Consider the following 23,949-nt stretch of genomic DNA (forward strand, 5'->3'; position numbering starts at 1 on the left):
ACTCCACTTAGTAAATTGTCTATATTCTATTACTTTGTACCTATGTGTGTGAGCTGTGTTATATTCATCTTCCTCAAGTACTACAACACTGGTAGTTGTACACATATGATGGTGATTCGCTCCGGCCATTCCAGTTTTGGCGGTGGTGGTGCTGCTGCTCCTATGATGGTAGACTCATCTGATTCCCCTAGCCGCATCCATGGTGATGAAGCTCGGCCTAGGCTAGAACCCCCTCCAGTGAGCTCCTCAAGTCCTCTTATACCCCTCCTACTTGCTTCTTGGTTCTATGCCCTGCCTTTGTGAGGTGTAATTGTTCAATTTTGTTCATAGTCGAGCATTGGATGATATTGTATTTGTCATGATGTACATGGTTCATGAACTATGCCAACCTGCAGCTTTGTTGAACTAGTGATAGTAGGATAATGCAAGTTTTGACAATCCATGCATATTTTCGCATCATAATAATCTTCTTCTTCTAGTCTTCTTCTTCTAACTTTCTTCTTCCCATTTTACAGATTTGCTTAAGATCACGGAAGCTTGGGTTGATGGAGTGCTTGTATTTAGTTTTTGTTTTGACCTTGTGAAACTTGCTATCTATGGATGAAACTGTGTAATATTGATGAAACTATGTATATGTATGGATGAAACTTGCTACTATTGGTAACATGTGTTGGATATATATGTGTTCATGACTATTGGTAATATGTGTTGAATATGCTATATTGGTCATATAAATATATTTGTGTTTGATTTTCTATGAAAAGGAACTGATATAAGAAAAAAAAAATTAAATGGGGCAATATTGTCACTTTGCCATCTGCTGGCAGATGGCAAAGAGCTTTGACATCAGCTGGCAGATGGCAAAGAGGCCACGTGTCATCTACATGTAAAATTTGGGCTGGCCTATTTGGGCTCTTTGCCATCTGCCAGCAGATGGCAAAGCTCTTTGCCATCTGCTAGCAGACGACAAAGCATGCAGCCTTTGCCATCTGTTGGCAGACGGCAAAGAGCCTGCAGCCTTTGCCATCTGCTGGCAGATGGCAAAGTATGCCGTTAGCCTTCTAACAGGGCTAACCCCGTTAAGAGGCTTTGCCATCTGCCAGCTGATGGCAAAGGCACATGCTCTTTGCCATCAGCCAGCAGACGGCAAAGAAGCCTTTACCGGCAGGGTTTCAGACAAACTGTTTGCCATCTGCTGGCAGATGGCAAAGCCTTTGCCATCCGCCGACCATGCCTTTGCCATCTTTCATGGCAAATGGCAAAGTGCCAGATTCCAGTAGTGAATGGGCGGTGATCATCATACTGCTTACTACCAATGTCTTATTTTGATTCGGCGGTATTGTTGGATGAAGCGGCCCGGACCAACCTTACATCACCATGTTCATGAGATTGGTTCCACCGACAGACATGCAACTAGTTTTGCATAAAGGTGGCTGTCTGGTGTCTGTTTCTCCAACTTTAGTTGAATCGAATTTGACTGCGGTCGGTCCTTGTGAAGGTTGAAACAACAAACTTGATAAATCGCCGTTGTGGTTTTTATGCCGTAGGTAAGTACGGTTCTTGCTAGAAGCCCATACCAGCCACGTAAAACTTGCAACAACAAAGTAGAGGACATCTAACTTGTTTTTGTAGGGCATGTCATGATGTGATATGGTCAAGACATGATGTGATATACGTTGTTGTATGAGATGATCATGTTTTGTAAAAGTTATCAGCAACTAGCAGGAGCCTTATGGTTGTCGCTTTATTGTATGAAATACAAACGCCATGTAATTGCTTTACTTTATCACTAAGCGGTAGCGATAGTCATGGAAGCAATAGTTGGCAAGACGACCACGATGCTGCGATGGAGATCAAGGTGTCAAGCCGGTGACGATGGAGATCATGACATTGCTTTGGTGATGGAGATCAAAAGAACAAGATGATGATGGCCATATCATGCCACATTTTTTGATTGCATGTGATGTTTATCTTTTATGCATCTTATTTTGCTTAGTACGATGGTAGCATTATAAGATGATCTCTTACCTAAATTTCAAGGTATAAGTGTTCTCCCCGAGTGTGCACCGTTGCGAAAGTTCTTCGTGCTGAGACACCACGTGATGATCGGGTGTGATAAGCTATACGTTCAAATACAATGGGTGCAAGCCAGTTTTGCACATGCGGAATACTCGGGTTAAACTTGACAAGCCTAGCATGTACATACATGGCCTCGGAACACTGGAGACCGAAAGGTCGAACGTGAATCATATAGTGGATATGATCAACATAGAGATGTTCACCATTGATGACTACTCCATCTCACGTGATGATCGGACATGGTTTAGTTGATTTGGATCACGTATCATTTAGATACTTGAGGGATGTCTATCTAAGTGGGAGTTCTTAAGTAATATGATTAACTGAACTTTAATTTATCATGAACTTAGTCCTGATAGTTTTTGCATATCTCTGTTGTAGATCAATGGCCCATGCTTCCGTTCCCTTGAAATTTAATGCGTTCCTAGAGAAAGCAACTACATGGACTGGGTCCGTAACTTGAGGATTATCCTCATTGCTGCACAGAAGAATTATGTCCTTGATGCACCGCTGGGTGAATGGCCTGCTGCAGGAGCAGAAGCTGACGTTATGAACGTTTGGCAAGCTCGATCTGATGACTACTCGTTAGTTTAGTGTGTCATGCTTTACGACTTAGAATCGGGACTTCAAAGACGTTTTGAACTTCATGGACCATATGAGATGTTCCAAGAGCTGAAGTTAATATTTCAAGCAAATGCCCGAGTTGAGAGATATGAAGTCTCCAACAAGTTCTATAGTTGCAAGATAGAGGAGAACAGTTCTGTTAGTGAGCACATACCCAGAATGTCTGGGTACCATAATCACTTGACTCAGTTAGGAGTTTATCTTCTAGATGATTGTGTCATTGACAGAGTTCTTCAATCACTGCCACCAGACTACAAAGGCTTCTTGATGAACTACAATATGCAAGGGATGGAAAAAACTATCCCCGAGCTCTTCGTAATGCTAAAGGCTGTAGAGGTAGAAATCAAGAAGGAGCATCAAGTATTGATGGTTAGAAAGACCACTAGTTTCAAGAAGAAAGGCAAGGGTAAGAAGGGGAACTTCAAGAAGAATGGCAAGCAAGTTGTCACTCCCGGGAAGAAACCCAAAGCTGGACCCAAGCTTGAAACTGAGTGCTTCTATTGCAAAGGGACTGGTCACTGGATGCGGAACTGCCCCAAGTATTTGGTGGATAAGAAGGATGGCAAAGTGAACAAAGCTATATTTGATATACATGTTATTGATGTGTACCTTACTAATTCTCGTAGTAGTGCCTGGGTATTTGATACCGGTTCGGTTGTTCATATTTGTAACTCGAAACAGGGACTAGAGATTAAACGAAGATTGGCTAAGGACGAGGTGATGATGCGCGTCGGGAATGGTTCCAAGGTCGATGTGATCGCCGTCGGCACGCTACCTCTACATCTACCTTCAGGATTAGTTTTAGACCTGAATAATTATTCTTTGGTACTAGTGTTGAGCATAAACATTATATCTGGATCTTGTTTAGTGCGAGATAGTTATTCATTAAAATCAGAGAATAATGTTTTTTCTATTTATATGAGTAATATCTTTTATGGTCATGCACCCTTGAAGAGTGGTCTATTTCTGTTGAATCTTGAACACGGTGATACACATATTCATAATATTGATGCCAAAAGATGCAAAGTTGATAATGATAGTGCAACTTATTTGTGGCACTCCCGTTTGAGTCATATCGGTGTAAAGCCCATGAAGAAACTCCATGCAGATGGACTTTTGGAATCACTTGATTATGAATCATTTGATACTTGCAAACCGTGCCTTATGGGCAAGATGACTAAAACTCCATCCTCTGGAACAATGGAACGAGCTAATGACTTATTGGAAATAATACATACTGTTGTATGCGGTCCGATGAGTGTTGAGGCTCGTGGTGGGTATCGTTATTTTCTAACCTTCACAGATGATTTGAGCAGATATGGGTATATCTACTTAATGAAACACAAGTCTAAAACATTGAAAAGTTCAAAGAATTTCAGAGTGAAGTGGATAATCATCGTAACAAGAAAATAAAGTTTCTATGATCTGATCATGGAGGTGAATATTTGATTACGAGTTTGGCCTTCATTTAAAAGATGTGGAATAGTTTCACAGCTCACGCCACTTGGAACACCACAGCGTAATGGTGTGTCCGAAAGTCGTAACCGCACTTTATTGGATACGGTGCAATCTATGATGTCTCTCACCGATTTACCACTATCGTTTTGGGGTTATGAATTAGAGACAACTACATTCACGTTAAACAGGGCACTGTCAAAATCCGTTGAGACGACTGATAACCCGCAAGTATAAGGGATAGTTGTAGCCTCTTCCGATAAGTAAGAGTGTCGAACCCAACGGGGTGCTAAAGGTAGAACAAATACTCTCTCAAATCCTATCGGCCACTGATACGACTCTAAGCACGCTTGACGTTCACTTTACCTAGAACAAGTATGAAACTAGAAGTACTTTGTAGGTGTGATAGGATAGGTTTGCAAGATAATAAAGTACACGTAAATAAAAAGTAGGGGCTGTTTAGATAAATAAACAATAAAGTAAATATAGCGAGTATGGAAAAGTGGTGGTAGGACTTGTGAAATTGTCCCTAAACAATTGACTACTTTACTAGACCGGTAATCACTATTGAAATTTTATTTGAGGGAGAGGCATAAGCTAACATACTTTCTCTTCTTGGATCATATGCACTTATGATGGGAACTCTAGCAAGCATCTGCAAATACTAAAGATCATTAAGGTAAAACCCAACCATCAACCATATCATTAAAGTATCAAGTCCCATTTATCCCATATGCAAACAACCTACTTACTCGGGTCTGTGCTTCTGTCACTCACGCTACCCACCATAAGAAAATCATAAACATATTGAAAACCCTATAGCGGGAATCCCTCACGCTTGCGCGACACGGAGAGCACCATAGGACAGCACCAATAATGAATCATGCAACTCAAACCAATCATAGCAATTCATCAATCACCGATAGGACACCAAAAATTTACTCAGACATCATAGGATGGCAACACATCATTGGATAATAATATGAAGCATAAAGCACCATGTTCAAGTAGAGGATACATCGGGTTGCGGGAGAGTGGACCGTTGAATATAGATGGGGGAAGGTGATGGAGATGTTGGTGAAGATGGCGGAGGTGTTGGTGATGGCCCCCGACGGCGTTCCGGCGCCACCGGAAGCAAGGGGGAGAGAGCCCCCCTTCTTCTTCTTCTTCTTCTTCTTCCTTGACCTTCTCCCTAGATGGGAGAAGGGTTTCCCCTCTGGTACTTGGCTCCCATGGCTTGGGAGGGGCGAGAGGCCCTCCGAGATTGGATCTATCTCTCTGTTTCTGCGTTCTCAGATTCTGCCCCTTCACCGTTTCTCTTATATCCGGAGATCCGTAACTCCGATTGGGGTGAATCTTTCGCCCAGATTTTTCTCATAAAATTAGCTTTCTTGCGGCAAAATAAGAGCGTCAACCGCCTTACGGGTGACCCAGGAGAGTGTCAGGCATGCCCAGGGGGGGGGGGGAGGGCGCGCCCCCTATCTCCTCGCCACCTCGGGCATCGTTTCGCGTTGATTCTTCCTCCGGAAAATCCCAAATATTCCAAAATAATTCTCCGTCCGTTTTTATCCTGTTTGGATTCCGTTTGATATTGGGTTTCTGCGAAACATAAAACATGCAACAAACAGGAACTGGCACTGGGCACTGGATCAATATGTTAGTCCCAAAAAATAGTATAAAAAGTTGCCAAAAGTATATGAAAGTTGAATAATATTGGCATGGAACAACCAAAAATTATAGATACGACGGAGACGTACCAGCATCCCCAAGCTTAATTCCCGCTCGTCCTCGAGTAGGTAAATGATAAAAAAGATAATTTTTGATGTGGAATGCTACCTAGCATAATCTTGATCATATGTCTAATCATGGCATGAATATTAAGACACGAGTGATTCAAAGCAATAGTCTATCATTTGACATAAAAACAATAATACTTAGGGCATCCCAACAAACAATCATGTCTTTCAAAACATCAATGCTTCAGAACGTTATCCCTACAAAATCATATAGTCTGCTATGCTCCCTTTTCTTAACACAAGGTACCTCTCATGCCTATGCCGGTGTCAGCCAAGCAATTGTTTCATACTTTAGTATTCTCAAACTTTTTCAACTTTCACGCAATACATGAGCGTGAGCCATGGATATAGCACTATGGGTGGAATAGAATATGATGATGGAGGTTATGTGGAGAAGAAAAAAAGGGAGAAAGTCTCAAATCGACGTGGCTAATCAACGGGCTATGGAGATGCCCATCAATTGATGTCAATGCGAGGAGTAGGGATTTCCATGCAACGGATGCACTAGAGCTATAAGTGTATGAAAGCTCAAACTGAAACTAAGTGGGTGTGCATCCAACTTGCTTGCTCACGAAGACCTAGGGCATTTGAGGAAGCCCATCGTTGGAATATACAAGCCAAGTTCTATAATGAAAAATTCCCACTAGTATATGAAAGTGACAACATAAGAGACTCTCTATATGAAGAACATGGTGCTACTTTGAAGCACAAGTGTGGAAAAAGGATAGTAACGTCGCCCCTTTTCTTTTTCTTTTTTTCTTTTTCTTTTTTTGGGTGGGCTTCTTTGGCCCCCTTTTTTATTTAGGCTTCTTTGGCCTTTCCTTTTTTCTTTTTTTTCATGGGGAAATGCTCTATAATGATGATCATCACACATTTATTTACTTACAACTCAATATTACAACTCGATACTAGAACAAAGATATGACTCTATATGAATGCTTCCGACGGTGTACCGGGATGTGCAATGATCTAGCGTAGCAATGACATCAAAAAACGGAAAAACCATGAAAACATCATGCTAGCTATCTTACGATCATGCAAAGCAATATGACAATGAATGCTCAAGTCATGTATATGATGATGATGAAATTTGCATGGCAATATTATCTTGGAATGGCTATGGAAATGCAATAATAGATAGGTATGGTGGCTATTTTGAGGAAGATATAAGGAGTCTTATGTGTGATAGAGCGTATCGTATCACGGGGTTTGGATGCACCGGCGAAGTTTGCATGAACTCTCGAGGTGAGAAAGGGCAATGCACGGTACCGAAGAGGCTAGCAATGATGGAAGTGTCAGAGTGCGTATAATCCATGGACTCAACATTAGTCATAAAGAACTCACATACTTATTGCAAAAATTTATTAGCCCTTGAAACAAAGTACTACACGCATGCTCCTAGGGGGAGGTTGGTAGGAGTTAACCATCGCGCGCCCCCGACCTTCACGCGAAGATAAACAATCAAAATACAATGCACGCCAATTTGGTTACATAGTTAATAGACCATACGTGCATGCTTCGGGAATCACAAACCTTAACACCAACATCCTTACTGAACACAACCATCTACTAGTACCTCCCACATATTATCACCTCTATATCGCAAAACTATTGCAAGGAATCAAACATATCATATTCAGCGATCTACAAGTTTATGTAGGATTTTATGACTAACCATGTGAATGACCAATTCTTGTCATCTCTCTAAATTGATATAAGTGAAGCAAGAGAGTTTAATTCTTTCCACAAAAGATATGACCATGCTCTAACAAATATAAGTGAAGGAAAAGAGCATTCTACAAATGGCGGTTTTCTATGTGAAGAGAAACAGGCAATCCAGACTTCAAATGATATAAGTGAAGCACATGAAGCATTCTATAAAGCCATACTCAAAAGATTTAAGTGAAGTGCAATGAGCATTATATAAATCAACCAAGGACTATCTCATACCAGCATGGTGCATAAAATAAAAGTGAAAACTAAATGCAAAAGACGCTCCAAGGTTGCACATATCACATGAACGAAACGAATCCGAAAACATACCGATACTTGTTGAAGAAAGAGGGGATGCCTTCCGGGGCATCCCCAAGCTTAGACGCTTGAGTCTCCTTTAATATTTACTTGGGGTGCCTTGGGCATCCCCAAGCTTGAGCTCTTGCCTCTCTTCCTTTTCCTCATATCGAGACCTCCTCGATTATTCACTTCATCCACACAAAACTTCAACAGAAAACTCGGTAAAATCCGTTAATATAATAAAGCAAATCACCACTCTAAGTACTGTAGCAAACCAATTCATATTTTGTTTTAGCATTGTGTCTACTGTAATATAACTTTTCCATGGCTTAATCCACTAATATAAATTGATAGATTCATCAAAACAAGCAAAATATGCATAAAAAACAGAATCTGTCAAAAACAGAACAGTCTGTAGAAATCTGAACATCCACCATACTTATGTTACCCCAAAAATTATACCAAAATTAGGAAAAATAAAAAAGGTTTATGGCAAGACAATGAAAAAAGAATCAGAACCGTTTGACATTCCAGTTAGAAATGTAAAATCACGCACTACAGACAGAGTTTCTGTCCTGCACCGTACAAACCAACAAGCATTGTAAACATCCTAAAGGCAAACCTGGGCACATTATTTTTATAATACAATGGAATTGTACAAGGGGATACTTATTTTTGATGAGAAGTTTCTGTAATCAAGATTCACAAATTTTCCGTGAGCATGAACAAAGTTCAAGGAGCTCTCCCACTTCAACAATGCTTGTCTTTCTTACTTTCACTTTCCTTTTTGAAAAGTTTTTAGGTTCCCCTCTTTATTTTTTTGTTTGTAAACTATATAAAAGCACTAAATAGAAAGAAATGGCTCTCTAAAACTTCCGGGTTGTCTCCCTGGCAGCGCTTTCTTTAAAGCCATTAAGCTAGGCATATAGTGCTCAAGTAATGAATCCACCCGGATCCCAAGGTATATCAAAGCCAATTTTAATTAACAATGATTTGTAATTTAGTAGTGAGCACAAAGTAACATATATCATGAAACAACGAAGTCTAACTCTCTTCCTATGCATCGGCATGTCATAAAAGAACAATTCATGCACACATAGTAAAGGCCAATGCATAATATAAACAGTTTCTTGCAATTTTATCATATTGGAAACATAGAGAGGTGGAGATATAGTTCATCTCTCATAATAATTGCAAGTAGGAGCAGCAAGCACATGCATATCACATTCATCAAAATCATCATGTGCAATGGTAAAAGGCAACCCATCAATATAATCCTTAGTAAGCACAAACTTCTCTGATATAGTGTAGTAGAGAGAATTCAAAAAGATAATAGGACTATCATGCGTGGGTGCAATAGCAACAATTTCATGTTTAACATAAGGAACTATAGCAAGTTCATCTCCATAAGCATAATCCATATTTGCATCTTGGCCACAAGCATAGCAAGCATCATCAAAAGGGATATTTCAAGAGAATCAACGGGATCATAGCAATCATCCTTCGATAAGCACGAAGGGGAATTAAACAATGTATGAGTTGAAGAGTTACTCTCATTAGAAGGTGGGCACGGATGATCAATCCGCTCTTCCTCCTTTTGTCCTTCGTGCTCCTCATCATCTTTTTCATCCAATGAGCTCATAGTTTCATCAATTTCTTCTTCCATAGCTTCCTGCAAAATATTAGTCTCTTCTTGGACAGCGGAGACTTTCTCAATAAACAGAGTAATATTGTAATTGTATTCATAATTTTCATAGCAATATTTCAATATAGCAAAATTTTCAGGCCTATAAACATCATCATCTAAAGCTTCATACTTTTCAAACAAAGATTCAATTTCATAGGCAGCCTTAAAAGCAACAAATTCTTCAATTTGTTCTACATCATAGTAATCATATATACCATTAGCATAAGAAGCTAAGGTTTCATTATCATTAAATTTGCATGAAAAGGAAAGGTGTGGAGCCTTCATCCTAGAGCAACAAGTAATATCATATCTCAAGGATAGATGCCGGGCATACCAACGCAACATATTAATTTGATCCCATAATAGTTTCCCTTTTTGTGTCAAGCGATAATCACTACAAAAAAAAGACACATCCGTGAAATTTTGGGCCGAACGAATTTTTTTCCTGTCATACATATGACACTTCTATGACGATAATTGTGACAAAACCCGGTATCATCATTAATGTGGTGGGCTCCTACTTCTATGACAAAAAATCATGACAAAAAATGGGCTTCTCGTCCTGGGCGGGCCGGAGACGCAGCTGCATGACATTCTTTGGGCCGTCCATGACGAAAAAAACCGTGGTAGAAGCGAGGGCGAGGAAACTTTTGGGGAGTTCCCGGTTACCGTGGGTGGTCGGGGGCCGAGAGATGCACGTTCCTCTCATACACGTACGCGCGTGTGTGCGAGGCGTTGGCTCTAACTGAACCCGGGCGAGGCGTTGGGCTCTAACTGAACCCTAGAGATTGCACTACAGGCTACGCGTTACTGAACCCGAGCGATCGATTCCTTCGCTACTGCTACTAACTGAAGCCGATCGATGCTGCCTCTCTGGATGAACAGTGAGCGTTGCGGGGGGGGGGGGGGGGGGTGGGGGGTGGGGGGTGGGTGGGTGGGTGGATGAACAGCGAGCGGTGGGAGTGGATGAACAGGACCCGTGGCGTTGCCTCTGGATGAACAGGACCCCGATCGATCGAGCCGGGGCTGAATGAACAGGACCCCGTGGAGGGCTGGATGAACAGGATGACCCCGTTGAGGGCTGGATGAACAGTAGACGGTGGAGGGGTGGATGAACAGTAACCCGTGGAGGGGTGGTTGAACAGGAGCCCATGGAGAGGGGTGGTTGAACAGTAGCCGGTGGAGTAGCGCACGATGGAGGATGGATGAACAGGAGCCCGTGGATGAACAGTCGCAGGTGGAGGCTGGAGGAGGTCGACGGTGGATGAACAATAGCCCGTGGAGGCTGGAGGAGGTTGACGGTGGAGATGAACAGTATCCCGTGGAGTCCCGTTTTGCGGTACGCCACACCCCTCCCAATGAACAGGACCCTCGTTTCGACCGTAGCGCTCCAACACAAGTCCGTTTCGTCCGTTTTGCGGTACGCCACACCCCTCCCGATCAACAGGACCCCCGTTTCGACCGTAGGAGGTCTGTTTCCTCCGTTTTATGGTACGTCAGACCCCTCCCGATGAACAAGATCCCGTTTCGAACGTGGCCGGTCGAACACAAGGCTGTTTCCTCGGTCCTGCGGTACGCCAGGCCTTGTTTCCATCGCCTGTTCCGTCCAAGCCCTCCCGATGGACACGACCACGCATTCCGTTTCGACCCAGCCGGTTGGCTCCCCATGAACATGATGACGACGCTGTTTCTCCGTTCCGACCCAGCCATGTACACGAGCCCTAGCCGTACATATATATGCGCGAGTAGGCATTCGAGACCCCGCCCGTATGTACACATACGTGGCCATATTTTCTTTCTTGTGCACTGGCTGCTGTACGTACGTGTACATGCTACGTGCGTGCCTCTACTACGACACGTGCGCGCCTCTACTATGACACATGCACATCTCTACATCCACCAGTATGTACGTACACGTTCGCGACCAGAATGACAACGCTATGTACGCTTCGACCAGGTGGGTCCCGACTGTCAGGCACTTCCTTGTGTGTGAAGATGTAGCTGGTGGGTCCCAGCAGTCAGGGGGGCGAATCATTTTTTTTGGACACACTTCCTTGCGTGCGAAGATGTAGCTGGTGGGTCCCAGCAGTCAGGGGGGCGAATCATTTTTTTTTCCGGACGCACTTCCTTGCGTGCGAAGATGTAGCTGGTGGGTCCCAGCAGTCAGGGGGGGCGAATCATTTTTTTTGGACGCACTTCCTTGCGTGCGAAGATGTAGCTAGTGGGTCCCAGCAGTGAGGGGGAAACATTTTTTTCGCGAAATACAGTGGCCCATCCAGTGGGTCCCAGCTGTTAGGTGGAGGAATCATTATTTTTCGCGTAATAAGGAGGCACTTCCTTGCTGCGGACGTGGACCCAGCTGTCAGCCTCTCCACGTACAGTCCACGTCCGATGGAAGTCGTTCCTTGACCATGTTGACCATGCCGCGCCGAGAGCACCACGGCGGTGGACGACGGCGAGGCCTAGGAAGGGGACGACGGGGAGCCGGGGAAGACGCGACAGTGGAAGCCCGCGTGGAGAGGAGTATGAGGGTTCACTGGTTCGGCTGCGGTGTGAGGCTGCCGTTGCCGCAGGGCCTGGCCAGCGGTGGGAATAGTAGGGGGCGGTGAGGCCTCTGCGGCAGCACAGCCGGCCACGGGAGGCAGGAGCATGCGGCACGACCGACGCTGCTTTGGGCGGCTGGAGCAAGAAGACCAGAGGTTGAAGAAGCACTACGACCGTTGGATGGACATCGTACGATCACTGCAGCTAAAATCGTTTATATTGACTAAGTTAACAAAGCCCTTGGTTTTTTTTGAGCAAAGACAAAGCCCTTGGTACGCGTCAACTTAGTAGGCCCACAGCTCGGATTTGGCAGAGAACATATAGCCCATTTGCGATTTGTAAGAATGTACAACCCATTTTTTAATTCTAATGGAATTTACTACAACCCATTTACAGTTTGTTAAATGTACATCCCAACTTCTAGCTAGGACAATGATTAATAATTTCAAACAACCGCTCAAAATAGAATTAAAAAAAATTCCCACATTTTGATGGGATCCAAAATATTTTTATCCAAAATTTCTAGTCAGGTTAAATATAATTTCAAAATAAAGTTGTATTACATTAAAATTCAACGAAATATTGCACACACAACAAGTAATGAAATTAAAATTTTCAAATTCCAATAATAATATTTTTTTAAACTAATTACATGTTTGGTGCATAGTTACTGCCCAGTTATTATAATTACATTCCATTTATTATTTCTTAAAGTCCATTTTCTTGTTAAGCCTAATGCATACCTCCTAGGAAAGTTTGCAGCCCAGCGGGGCGGAGAATAACAAGTTGACCCGGATATTGTGTACAACTGTCGGCCCAGTTGCATTGCTAATGTTGAAAAAAGGCCTGTGTAGTACAGTACAACCTAACATGGTTACTCAGCCCATATTCAGTGACGCCGGAAAGGCCCAAACAAGGCTTCTGTACAACTTTTTGAAGTCACTGAGCTCAATTAACAACTTAAGAAAAAAAGTTAGATTGCAGTGGAACCTAATTAAAAGCTGTCACGAGCAAATAAATAATCAAACGGGTCCCACTTGTGCGTGTGCGTGCGGGTGTGTGTGTGTGTGTGTGTGTGTGTGTGAGAGAGAGAGAGAGAGACCCATCGGTCGATGCTCATAAATACATCTTTCAGCCATATGCATTGCTGATGCTCAGTAAAAACTTATATAGTAGTCACAGTCATATAGAACACCATAGCACACTGAACTTGCATACAAAAATTTCACGCAGGCGGCACAATCAGGATAAGCAGTGGATCGCTACGGGAAGGGCTATGTTGAAACCAACGAAGTCATACATAACGGTTCATCGTCTTTATCAATGACGGGGAAATATCTTGAATGTTGTGCAAAGAAAACAGTCAGACAACCCAATAAGTTCTGCTAGCACATTAAGTTGACGTACAACCCTTTCTAAAAAAAGTTCAGGTACAAAATTAGAACAAGTCACAATCAAATGTACTGGCATATTAGTGCTTCACACCCATAGCTCGGATTTAACTAGTATCTGACAAGATTCAGTTCTTACCTCAAATTAGAGCACATCCAGGCAGCCATCCCTGCCTCTTCTCCCAAAGAAGCAGTGGCCTCCGCCGCGCGATGGAGTAGGCCCTGTGCCATCCATCATTTCGAACAACACGGGGAAAGTCTGACGTTGACTCCTGTAATGGACGTCGTCGACGGACCCTAGCACTAGCGGCGGCGGCAGGACTTCGATTGATGGATTGACCACTTCTTCGACATGCACGAACACTCGATACAGGTACATCCCTAACGTGGTCCGCGGCGGCCTTGGTGGCGACGAATAGTACAACCCCGGTTCCTCCACCGGTATCTCAACACCAATCACCTTCGGCATGGTGGACGGCTTCTTCATCCATGACATAACCGTGAGAGCCCAGCTATCTGGAGGAACAAACATACTTACGAGCTCACCTCCAAGGTCGTTGATAAGGTCGTTCATGGACTCGCTGTTCCAAGCACGTCGAGGCATGCCGTGGAAGGTAAGCTTTGTTAAAAACTCAAGCTCAGAGGGCACCGAGCCCCATCCTGGGTGCCACCGATCAAAGCTCACCAGCGCGCCGTCGTAGAACAAACGCCAGGAAGATTCGAACACACGACTGCAGTCAAAAGTTGTCCGGAACCTGACGAAGAAATCAGCCGGTGGCAGACAGACTTCAACGAGCAAGTCACTTATTTGGATGCCGTGCACAATGCCAAGAGCTTTGACAAGGTCGTCTGGCAAGATGGGAGGCTGGTCGCCGTTGATGGTTACAATCAGCACTTTGCCGGCAAACTGGTCGTCAAGCGCCGCCATGCCACTGTTGAGCGACTGCATGCAGTGACCGAAGGCAGGACGTACCTCAGGATCTCCGGCTTGGAGATCCGTGTTAACCGGCGACATGATAGTGCGCTTGAGTACAGGGAGTACAGGAGTGGGATTTGGGGGAACTGGAGTAGGAATCGAGATTCCAGAGGTGGGGGAGGGGCGGGAGACTGGGGATGAAAAGGTAGTATGAATTTCGAGCACGCGCCAATATGCTCTCGGCATGCAAGCGCACGAAAACACCGGTGGCGCCCACATGTCGGCCTAAGAGTCCTTATTCTTTCTTTTTTGGAGAGCCCGGCCTTTTTTTCAGGATCTTTTGAGAGCCCGGCCCGAGAGTCATAATTGACCTGTTTGGCATTGCGTTACTACTCGACCCATATTCAACGATACCTCACTGGCCCAAACAAGTGTACATCATCGAAAAGACACTAATCTCAAATTATATAACTTGAAAAAAGGAGATATACTCTGAACACCGTGGAATGGTGATGCCCTCATTTAGCCCACCAGTAGTTCAAGACAGTAAACAGTTCGAAACAACGATATATACAACATTCAAACACTGACTAGTGACTACTACTGACATAAACAGCAAGACATGATAGTTCATAAGAAGTCTTGCTACACCACCAAAATGCACCCATCTGCAGCGCTCAGACTCTCGTGATCCAGACGAGAATGACATTCTAAACAGAAGCAACTATTACATAGTAAGAGTGACATAGACGAGGATGACCAAATGACAAGGAATATTCATAACAAAAGAAAGAACTACCCATCCAGAACTAGCAGCAAAGACAACAAAGTCATTTGAAGAGATGATCCAACACCATCATAATTTGCAGCCCCGCTTCAGCGACCAGTGATCCGGATACACCAGTACTCCACCCTTTCCATGCAACATCCCAATTACCTATCAACCTGAAGGCTTGAACCACATCACTGCCTGTCATAATTGAGAGATCCAAGGATCAAAGTTAATCCGGATGCCTTTGTCATTCTCACCTTCTTTTGGCTGCAGGCTGTATCGTTGACAATCAGGGGAGTTTGCTCCCGAACTCCTAGGGCTCGCCGTGTAGACACAGTTTTCCATAGCAAACAGAGCCTCTCTGCCATCAAGGTCCTTGCCAACGGTGATCTCCTGGTTAATCGGATAATTGAGTCCGAGAAACAGAGAGTGTGAACCAAGGCCATTTACCCGCCTCCAACTAAAAAATCCTAAAGGCCCCAACAAGCTGGTATCCTGCTCATAGACGTAACAGCCACTGTCCGGATACTCATGTATTACACGGTGCTTGTATACAGCGGGGTTTTTGCAATATAAATTTTCCGGCTCATGTGTCCGAATGATCATCAGTCTTTTGCCGTCGTCTGATCGAGCGAGGAACCAGTTGTGCTTCCCATGTGTTTGGCAAAGGTGGTGTGATTACAAAGGGCAGTAACTGTAGGGACACTGCATCATGTCAAAAAGGACAGGCATTGTTAATGTAAGATTAGCACTGTTCAAAGTATGAGTAGGATAATGCAAGAAACAACATTGATATGTCCCTGTTGGAACTGGGAGGAAAATACAGGGAAATGTATACTGGGTTCAAAAATATAGAAGTGCCATGCATGGTTATACTCATGTTATCTCGCAATTGATTCTTCTCAGGAAACTACCATGCCATGCATGTTATGTAATCATGTTCTGTCCTCACAAACAAATTCTTCAAGGTAACTAACATACCATGCATTGTTATATACTCGTGTTCTGTGGGCAAAAAAATTGTGAGGATATTATTCTAGCCATTGATTGCTGAAGGGCGAATATAGGTATGTACACATGGTAAGCATCGCAGGATTCCACTACTTCCAAATATAGAGTTCTCCATATGGACATTTACTTCCCTAATGTATGGTTAGATGAAACCAACAATGTGGTGCATGTTTCTACATCATGAAAATGAGGAAACTAACATGGCCATTGATACACACTCATATTTAGTAGTAGTATATAGATTACTGTAAAATAAGGATAATATCCATATATTGCTAACCATTTGATTATTCAGGGTACAAATTGGCTGTAATGACATGGTCACAATCGCATGAATTAACTCATTCCAAATATAGCTGATTTACAGCGTCTCTAATACATTGCCATAATTCTACTCAAATTTTGCTCAAACAGGGATATGCCAATCATCACAAAAAGTTCAAACAGTGTCATGGCGTCATCATTAACATGAGACGGAAACAACTTACACGCGCCATCCCAGCAATACGTGGTGCCATCTGCTTTGTCGATCGCGTAGATGATGCCATTGTGTTCAATAGCATCACAGAAGTGTGTATCATCTTTGACGATGATCCACCGTGAGCTGGGTTCTCTCCAGCTAAAGAAGGCACCGGCGTAAAGATAGGCGAGTCCGCGGTCGAACAAGGCAATTAGCTTGAAGTCTACGTAATTCGAAAGTCATGTGGGCACTTGGCAGATTACAATCTTCTACAAAACAAGGTCCATCCAACTGACGTGGTAATCTAGATGACTTGGACCGGGATGGTAATACTCTATATAATCCAACGGAGGAAGGATAATCTCATGGGAGGTCTAGAAGTTCATGAGCACCAACTTTTTACGGTCTTCTCTGAAGGCAGCCATCCAGTGTGAGTTCATGCCGACCCAGTACATACCTGCCAAGAAGTTTCGGGCGATGGTGATCGGATCAATGTCGAGGGAAATGATGTACGACGACCCACTACATACCTGCAACGAAGTTTCGGCTAATGGAGATCGTATTGAAGTTGAGGGGCATCATGTACGCCTCCGTATCAAGGTGAGCCAATCTCGCAAGACCAGATAGCAGCAAGCAGGGTGTCTTGAAAAGCTTAGGCCTCGCTTCGACGATGGCCGTGTGCATGTCCCTCGAGCATGCAGCCAGCCGCAGGGTGCTCAACATATCCATACACGAACAACAGAGGTCGAGGATGTCACTGGGGATATTGCTCCAATCTGGATGCTGCGCGGTTCGCGTTCGGCCATGGTGGAGTTTGGAAGGTGGGGGTTTTGGGGGGCTTGCTTTACGGGGGAGAAGCTTGTCGGTGCTGGAGCGGCTAGCGAGGGAATAGTGGTTCTGGGGGAGGCGAGTGAGGCGACGGTACACTGGGGCACAGTGAGATGGAGACGGAGACGGAGAAGGAGATGGAGATGGAGTGGTGCTATGGGAGTGGAGAGGGAGACGAGGCAAGGCGCCAATGTGCTGTACAATGGCAGTGACAGGTTGCATAGTGCACAGGGTGAGGCTGACTTTGGTAACCCGAACACGCCGCCTGGACTAGTGTCAGGCGTAGGGTGTTGTCACTTCACTGTGAGGACCGGATGAATAGTATTTTGACCATCAAGTGTACCACAGTTGTACTACTACTACTACTACTAGTAGGAACATGAGTACTCGAGTATTGTATAGCGGAAATAGGTCTCCCGTGCTAGCATGCCTGTTCACTTCATTGTTCAGGTATCATCCATATTGCAAGTAGAACCAAATTCTCATGCATGCCCAATCAACGCCCTGCCGCGATGCATGCAGTGGTCGTTCTGGTGCATCAAGGACAGCATGCAGATCGTTCCACACTTGAGAAGAGGAAAAATGGAAAGGTAGAACGCGACAACAGAGGAAGAGAACGCTGGCTAACGAGGCTGGGAGGGGATCAAGCAGGAAGTTAATGCTCCACGCCTAAAGGTTTTGGGAAAACCTGATTTTCATAAGGTGACTTATACTCACCTAAACGGAGGGAGTATTCCTTAACCAGAGAATGTTGTGTCTCCCACTCACGCGCTCAAAAAAAGAAGAAGCTACGACACATTTTTTATCTGTTTGCATAGGTCCCACCTATCAGGAAGGATGGGCACGTACACGAACAGGTACGACTCATCAGTCTACCCGCATAGCCTTTTCGTTTAGTCTACCTAGCCATCTAATCAACTGCTTGCACGCCACTTCTCCCATTTACTTCTCCATCGGGAATCGATTCTCCTCGGCTTCTTCACCTCCCCTTCGTCTTCATTTGCATCCAAACCCCACTGTGTTCACATTGTTTTAACCTCTTTAAATAATCATCTACTACTTTAGTTAGACTAGCCATCTAATCCTAATTCTCCAAACCATAGCCCTCCATTCCAGCGGTACCAAATGGCGAAAGAGATCGAGATGCAGTTTTTAGCGTCCAACATGTCCTCGTCGAAGGATCGATGCGCATAGTTTCCACCGTCACCGTCCACCCAAGGGTTGTTCGGTAGTGGATCAACAATGTATCCAACTCCCTAATACGTCTCCAACGTATCTATAATTTTTGATTGCTCCATGCTACTTTATCTACTGTTTTGGACTATATTGGGCTTTATTTTCCACTTTTATATTATTTTTGGGACTAACCTATTAACCGGAGGCCCAACCCAGAATTGCTGTTTTTTTGCCTATTTCAGTATTTCGAAGAAACAGAATATCAAACAGAGTCCAAACAGAATAAAACCTTTGGGAACGTGATTTTCTCACCGAACGTGATCCAGGAGACTTGGACCCTGCTCCAAGGAACAACCAAGGAGGTCACGAGGGTGGAGGGCGTGCCCCCCTAGGCACTCCCCTGCCTTGTGGGCCCCCTGTTACTCCACCGACGTACTCCTTCCTCCTATATATACCTACGTACCCCCGTCAGATCAGATACGGAGCCAAAAACCTAATTCCACCGCCGCAACCTTATGTATCCGCGAGATCCCATCGTGGGGCCTGTTCCGGAGCTCCGCCGGAGAGGGCATCTACCACGGAGGGCTTCTACATCAACACCATAGCCTCTCCGATGAAGTGTGAGTAGTTGAATTCAGACCTTCGGGTCCATAGCTAGTAGCTAGATGGCTTCTTCTCTCTTCTTGGATCTCAATACAATGTTCTCCCCCTCTCTTGTGGAGATCTATTCAATGTAATCTTCTTTTGCGGTGTGTTTGTTGAGACCTATGAATTGTGAGTTTATGATCCAGCTTATCTATGAATAATATTTGATTCTTCTCTGAATTCTTTTATGTATGATTGAGTTATCTTTGCAAGTCTCTTCGAATTATCTGTTTGGTCTGGCCAACTAGATTGGTAGTTCTTGCAACAGGAGAAGTGTTTAGCTTTGGGTTCAATCTTGCGGTGTCCTTACCCAGTAACAGAAAGGGTTGCAAGGCACGTATTGTATTGTTGCCATCGAGGATAACAAGATGGATTTTTTATCATATTGCATGAATTTATCCCTCTACATCATGTCATCTTGCTTAAGGTGGTACTCTGTTTTTAACTTAATACTCTAGATGCATGCTGGATAGTGGTCGATGAGTGGAGTAATAGTAGTAGATGCATAATCGTTTCGATCTACTTGTCTCGGACGTGATGCCTATATACATGATCATACCGAGATAACCTCATAATTATTCGCTTTTCTATCAATTGCTGTAGCGACCCGACCCGAATGGATCAAGTCTCTGTGCTTATGTGTCATCCCTGAATCGGTATGCGGACACACACAATACTCGAGGATTTATAACAGAGGTAAATCACATGTATAAAGTAACGTAAATACTATTACCTCAGATCCATATAGCGGAAGTAACAAGGTTGTGGATTCCCATCAACACCAACGACAAAGTTGAGTGTAGAAACCGTAACCCTAACGTATCACTTACTCGTCGTAAGAAATCCTGCAACATGAGACGTTGCAGCCATGTAGGTCAGTACATTGAATGTACTGGCAAATTCACACCATAGAGAAATGATGAATAATAGCTATCACTACATGCATATATGGCCGGTGGAAAAGCTCTATGGTTATAATGTTTTTGCGAAAAGCCAATTTTTCCCTACTTCAAAGGAATAAATTTTATTTAACTATCATGGTGGTTGTTAAACATTGAGAATGGTTGACAGCATTCTCAATCCCAATTAAGCATCATCATTAAAAACCCAACAATATTAATTAGAGTAACATGATGAGATTCACATGATAATCCAAGTACAAGATACTCAAAACGTCCATAACCGGGGACACGGCTAATCATGATTAGTTTATACACTCTGCAGAGGTTGCACACTTTTCCCCACATGACTCGATCTCCTCCGTTGGTTTTCTTGCACTACATGGTGTTTGAGCAACGAATGATCGAGACATAGTCTTTTAGAAGCGCTAGCACCTTACGATGGGTAGACCGGTACTTTCCCCTACATCTGCTAGTCTACCACTATAAGAGTTCGCACGACTTAATCAGCTATGCTAGAGCCCATAATAGCATGTGGCTGCATACAAAAGTTTCTAGCATGAATAATCTTATGATCCCTTTGAGCCTGGGTGGCGGTCCATAAAAAAAAGGCAATCCTGGCCTACCCAGGTGCCTAGACAGGCAATCCTGGAATAACCAGGTACCTCAATCCACCCAGATGTGTATTAATGTTGCCACCTTAAATAAACCATTAATTAACAATCTCACATCTGTCATGGAAAATCACTCACCCAATCCACGTCTACTTGCATAGCATGGCAAAATAAGCAAACATTGAAGTAACTCCCAAGGGTTTGATAATAAAACAGGTAATAGGTACTACCTCAATCTACTTCCCAAAACCCACAATTTAATTAGATCCTAATCATGCAATGTTTGAGGATTGAAACTAATGCATAAAAACTGGGTAATGAAAAGTATGATCAAGGTGTGAACTTGCCTATACGGTTGACGAAGATGATTCGCACTCAACTCCTGATAGTTCTATTCGTCACACTCCGTTCAATCTATCGTAAGCAATCAATAGTAACCACACATAAGCAATCACTCAAAAGATCGGAAAGAACGAAAAAAACAAATCGGAAAACTTCGAAACCAAGCAAATAACTCTTGCAACAGTAGACAATTTCTAACAGTACCAAAATTAAGTGAATTTGTCCTTATCAGAAATTTTAGGTCAATATCTTTGATTTGCAAAAAGAATCAACTAAAACGGAGTTATAAAACTCGAGTTACGATCAAACGAAGTTCCAGTACTAAACTGTTTGAAATTCAATTTTTAAACTTTCAAAAACATGTTTTAAGTTGGTTATCTGGTTAGAGGGGATCATAACGAAGAAATGGGCGTTGGTTTCGTTGGATTTGGATAAACGAGCGAAAAGTAGTGATCGTTTGAAGATCAGGGACTAAAGTGTAACAGAAATAACTACTAACAGGTCCCTGACTGAAATAAATAATAAAAAATGAAAAGGCTATTTTACGAACGTTCGCTAACAAATGTTAAAAACGGAACAACCGTTCGCTCCAGATCTAACCTGACGAGCGTTTACTAATTTAAAACTAACTAAAAGAAAACTGCGTTTAAAAAGAAAAACCAACGAAAACCGGATCGGGCAGCGGTTATACCGGTTCGCGGTGGTTTGGCGGTTTTCGCGAGAAAACCGGCGGCGGCGAGGTTGAACTCCGGCAACGGCGGGATGGCGGCGGCGGCTCGGGTCCGGCCGGGGCGGCGGCTCCGGTCGTCCAGGAAGGCAACGGAGAGGTCGGGGAGGGGCGGCGTGGAGCGGCGGTTGCGGTGGTGGCGTCGGAGGGGGCTGTGGTGCAGGGCAGCGGCGGCGGCTGACAACAGCGGCGGCGGCGCGATTAGAGAGGGAAACGGGGCCCGGGGCTCCGGATTTATAGGGAAGGGGAGGAGGTGGCGTGGAGGAGGGGCAAGAAGGAGGCTGGAGGCGGCACGACGTCCATGGCGGCGGACTCGGGAGGAGTCCCGGTCGGGGACGGGTGCGAGGCGGCGCTGAGTGGGCTGGGCCTTGGCCTGGCAGGAGCTGGGCCGGCCCAGTTCGGCGGAGGGAAGTTTTTTTTAAATAAAACATTTTTTTGCAGACAGTAAATAAATAAATGCAAATAAACGAAAAATATAACGTAGGCATATAATATATCAAAATTTTCATAAAAAGATTTCCTACAACATGAACATTAATCTATCTTCAAATAAAATCCACACAAATTCAAATAAAACAAAGAGTGCTACTGACCTATTTAAAATCCAATAAAATCATTTTAAAAAAACCAAAATGGTTTTAAATTTATTTCTCTCCAATTTCTACTGTAGGGAATCATGTTACCCTAATTTCCATATATTTTATTTTTGGAGAAAAATAATTTGAATAAAACCCAAATAACTCCATATTGAAAATAAATTCAAAAGAACTTTGAATTTAATTCTTTGAAACTCCCAACTCATATTTCATATGTTTTGAAGAAGTCATTTTATCTTCTCTCATGAAAATCATTGAGTTGCTTAAAGTTCCTGGGTTGGAAATATTTTCCAAATGAAATTCAATTATTTTCAACACCCCTTGACATTTAAATAAATGGAAGAAGTCATGTCATCTTCTCTCCAGGGTTTTGTGGTGAAAAGAATTTGAATTCATGGAGATCAAAATGCAAAATAAAAGTTTGGGAAAGTCCTTTTATTCCCTCTCATTTAACTTTGAAAAATTTCGAATTCACTCACTTCACACAATCAATCAAACAATCAATCAAAACTATCTATTTGTTTATAACATTCCAAAATTTAGAATTTTGGGATGTTACAAACCTACCACCCTTAAAATGAATCTCGTCCTCGAGATTCGGAGAGGCTAAAAAGAAATAGGTTAGGGTTGGGGTCTTCTCAAAATCCATCAATCGCCATAGGGGGTCTGGGGTGCTACCACCCTTAGAAACATGGTTACAGTTCCATCAAAACTCATATACTCCATCAGTGTCAATATTCTTAGATCTTCAGGATAATTCCTTCTCAAGGCTCTTCTGGTGGTGGCATAACCTTTTTTCCCCCTCAATTCTTCTGTCCTTTCATCTTGGTAAGGTTATTCCATGACTGGGTCTTCTTAGCTGACGGGTCAGGCGCCAATACTAAACAACTATCGATACCTCATGGTGGTCAACAATTTATGGTTTCTCCTACAAGAAATGGGTCTGGGTTGAACCTCACCGTATAACCTACGATTGGCAACAACTGCCTTGTACATGGAAAAAATACTTATACCATTCTAAGGTTCAAACAAGGTTTAATATCATCGTCTCTCTACTATAGGTAAGTCACTCAGATTTACCATCCCACATAGCAAGATAAATAATAAGAGTAAGTCGGTATGGTGATCAATCCATCCCGCACCCAAATCATTACCTTGTATACGGTTTAGCGAATCTCGCATTCTAACACTCGGTCATCCTCACAAGCTTTGCAAAATTTCTCTTGTCAATGAACTAAGTTCGGATAAATCCATTGATTCTGCAAGCCAAACAAACGTCTATCGTTCCTTCACAACTCTCAGGTTTTGCGTTGCTCCTATAAAATCGTCGGTTGATAAAGGCATATCTTCTTCCAGGGTTTTTCCTTCAGCAAG

This window comes from Triticum aestivum, chromosome 6B (genome assembly GCF_018294505.1).
Source record: "Triticum aestivum cultivar Chinese Spring chromosome 6B, IWGSC CS RefSeq v2.1, whole genome shotgun sequence".
NCBI lineage: Eukaryota > Viridiplantae > Streptophyta > Magnoliopsida > Poales > Poaceae > Triticum > Triticum aestivum.